Source organism: Nannospalax galili, unplaced genomic scaffold (genome assembly GCF_000622305.1).
Source record: "Nannospalax galili isolate Female #2095 unplaced genomic scaffold, S.galili_v1.0 scaffold2088, whole genome shotgun sequence".
Lineage (NCBI taxonomy): Eukaryota > Metazoa > Chordata > Mammalia > Rodentia > Spalacidae > Nannospalax > Nannospalax galili.
Genome location: NW_008357502.1, coordinates 86609 through 90686, shown reverse-complemented (window position 1 = coordinate 90686; position 4078 = coordinate 86609).

The following is a 4078-nucleotide window of genomic DNA, read 5'->3' as shown; positions in this document are numbered from 1 at the left end:
TTCACCCTAAAAAAAGATTCAGAATAAATAGCAAGTTATTTATTTTTAACAATATCTATAGACACTACAGAAAGGAGTAAGCATGTTTTTTTTGAAATATCTGGGTGTGTTTCAGTAGGAAATGCACATTGTCCATAATGGAAATGTGGTAGAATATAACACACGGAGACAGGATGTATTAAAAGTTTCTGATTACACACAGCATCATGCACTGAAGTTGGACTTTGTGCCAGAATGAAGAACATGTTCTCCCCTAGCATCCCTGTGTTGCTCTTGTCTTTCATTGAAACCTGGGGATCCTTGGCCTGTGCTAAGTCTCTGAGATGAGCTAAAATATCCATGTGATGTATGTTCTCCCTCTTTTGCCTCATTTTAGGATCATAGCACCAATCCCTTATATGTGAGTACATATCCTGATGTAGCACCAGGAGCCAGGAAAATGGGAAGAAAACACAGAGATAAAGAAGAAGAAAGAACCTAAAAGAGAGTGATATTGGGGAACAGATGCCAACAGGGGGAGTGGGACAAGAGGGAGTGCTTGTCTAGGAAGAGAGGAGGGAGGGGCAAGCAGGAGGTCAGGATGGGTGAGGAGCGAACTCAGGAGAGAGGGGAGTGGAAGGGGGCAAGTGTTATTATGGGTGGGGGGGATAATGGAGACACTTGGACTGGGAGGGAGGAGGGGGGTCCATTGCGGTAGAGGAGTAGAGGTGAATGAATAGTGAGTGGTTAGGACACCCAGAGGAAATGTGTTTCTTCTCAAACCCCCTGAGTAATGTACATATGGTGTCTGAACATTAGTGCATATGTTTACCTGAGGGCTGTATGGCAAGGAACACAGTACCAGACAGACGAGACCTCCCTTCCAGTGGTTGGTCAGAGTGGTCCAAGAGACTCTCCAAATAGCACAGGCTATTGCCAGAGCTCTTGGTTATCTTCCGTAACTGGAAGATAAGACCCTACTGGTGACGACAGGACACACTTCAGATATAGGACTTGGAGCAACGGAGCAGGAACTGACCTGGAGCAATGGAGCAGGAACTGACCTGGAAGCCTTCTACCTGAAGTTTAGCTCTCATAGTTCTGGAGGATACTATGCAAACTGCTAAGGGAGAAAGTCAATCAATGGTCCAACCCAGTTCTAAAGTCTAATAACCAAAACGAACTGCACAGCAAACTACCTCTATTTGTATGGTAGTAGCACTGTTATCTGGGGTTAATAAACAGCTATCTAATTAGACTTAAAGCCCTCTTAATGGGAGTGAACTCATGGGTGGCACTGTAAACACAGCTAAATACACATGGCAGGAGAGGTCATAGATCCTAGAGAAAATCCTATCTCTTTCTTATCCCTAGACAAATGAAATGTCTTACCATTTGCTAAATATGTCTGTACAGACAAGAATACAGCACAGCACTCATCAAAGAAGTTCTTTTTGCAACAGATGGAGGCTGCTGCAGAGTTCCACATCTGGTCAGACACAGAGAACATATGTCTGAGAGGTGCCCGGTACTAGGTGACACATCTACCTTTACACCTAAGGCTCATGGAACGCAGTGGAACAGGGTGCAGAGAGAATGCTAGTGCGTCCCTCAGCTCTCACCCACGAAGCTTCCTTACACAGCAGGGTGCGATGCACACGCAAGGCCACGACTGCCAGGTTTTAAAGAATAAGAGACTGCAGAGTGTGGGATAGGACGCCTGTATGGAACCTCACCCACCCACGGCTCAGGGACCATTTCAGAGGAGGGGGTGGAAAGACTGTAAGAGCCAGGGCTGCTTCATGAACACAGGGAAGCAGAGGCTTTCAGGCCACCGGAAGCTTGCACATGTGAACTTGTGGTAATGGTGGCATTGAGCGCAGGGCCAAGGCCAACACAATCAGACAAGAGTCCAGAGGGGAGGAGAAGAATGGGTGGTGGGCAGACCTTAGACTGAGAACTATTGAAGACTGATTGCTACTGGGTGAGGGAGAGTATGACTTACATACAATTTCTAGATGGGTTGACTAGACTCCAGTAGACAAATTTACACTGAAGGACATCTGGGTACAAATGCCTGAATGACTAGGATGTGACATGTATTTTTTAAAAAAAAAAACAAAAAACCTTGCAGCTGTGGCAAAGACTTGCCATTTCCTGCTTTTTATGTGTAGAGGACATGGTCCAGCACCTTGAGGCCTTATAATTAACTGTTTATACACTGGGGATTTCATCCCAGTGAGGACACAGCATGGAGATGATGGCCCCCTCTCACCTCCTGGGGCTTCTGTTGCTCTAGTTTTAAAGTAAAGAAGGCCAACATTGGAGACAGTGCTGTGTGTTTTTTATTTATTAGGACAGTCATTGTGAAAACAATAATTCAATGTATATTTGTTGTATGTTTCTCACTGCAGGTGTGACATGACATCTTATTCACCCAGCCTCCAGAAGTTCTGTCTGCATCTCTGTGAGTCACCTGGTGTGACTCACATCTCACAGAGTCACCATCACTGGCAGGGTCAGTCGGGCCATTGAAGACCAGGTAGCCTGGTATCAGCAAAAAAAAACAAGCAAAATCTCCTAAACTCCTGAACTATGTGGGATCCTCTGGAAGACTGAGGTCCCAGCAAGGTTCACTGGCAGTGGATCAGCAATTGGTCTCACTCTCACTATCAACAGTCTGGAGCCTGAGGACATTGCCACTTACTACCGTCAACAGGGCAGCAGTACCACTCCCACCATCTAAAGTCATGATATAAACCCCATAGGATAGCAGAAGTACAAGGCTGGGCTACCAGGCTCTACTGTTGTCTTCTAAAGCTGTTACTCGTTCAGGTGAAGGTAGTTTTGAAAGGTTTTGTAGGAGGGAACACGGAAACTGCAATACATCCCAGCTGTGGAGGCTGCAATACATCCCAGCTCTAGGTCCTCTTCAGTCGTAGGACAGGACAATGTCTCTCTTGATTTAGAGATTTAATATAGGATTCACATCTTGGCATGTGAGGCACCTGATTTTGACATAATTGGGACTCTTATTCAGAGAAGGGGAGTCAGTAAAATCATTAGTTGTTTAATGGCTTATTACAGTTAACAGGAGTCAAAAGTACTGTGACTTCATGTTTTAAGAAAGCTGACAATAGAAAGTGGGGTTCTTCAGTGTTCCTGAAGGGCCATGTACCTTAGAGTTCCTCTTGCTCTGTGGTCCTGAGTCCACCATGGGAACTCCAGAGTTTGATTCCTGATGCTCTCCGCTGCCTTTAGCTCTTTACCTGGTGATTATCATAACTGTCCATACATCTGACTTCTAAATGTTGTGGAGGTCTCCTAGTTGAACAATTACATGGTCAACAATGTAAAGGTTTTCTGAACTCTATAGAGGCAGATATGTATTTTAACAATTTACACTTTTTTTTCTGTCAAAACTTAATAGGCTCTCTTTAAAGGGATGTTACCTTCTTTAGCTCTTTACCTGGTGATTATCATAACTGTCCATACATCTGACTTCTAAATGTTGTGGAGGTCTCCTAGTTGAACAATTACATGGTCAACAATGTAAAGGTTTTCTGAACTCTATAGAGGCAGATATGTATTTTAACAATTTACACTTTTTTTTCTGTCAAAACTTAATAGGCTCTCTTTAAAGGGATGTTACCTTCAGCCAACATAACTGTAATCTCATAATCAGGAGTTTCTACCATCAGTTCAGCTTCAATATGCTGAGAACATTTATCACTTCAAACTATTTCTTGTTAAGCATTAATTATTTTTATATTTTGAGAGTTTCATAGATGAGTATTGTACTTTGGTTTTTCTGGCTCCCCAGCTCCCTTCAGACTCAATCCATTCTGCCATCTGCTTCACAATATCCTTTTTTAAATGTGTATTTTAAAACTTTCCGTGCATTTCGTTCAAAACATCTTAAAACATCTTAACCATCTTTTTTCTCCCTCCCCCATCCACAACCCTGTAGTCCCCCATGCTGTCATCATTTATTATCATTGTTACATATGCATTCATACATTTACTTATATATGTATATATATGCATATAATACACTAAGTCAATTTATTTTTGATCATGTGTACATGTGTTCATGACT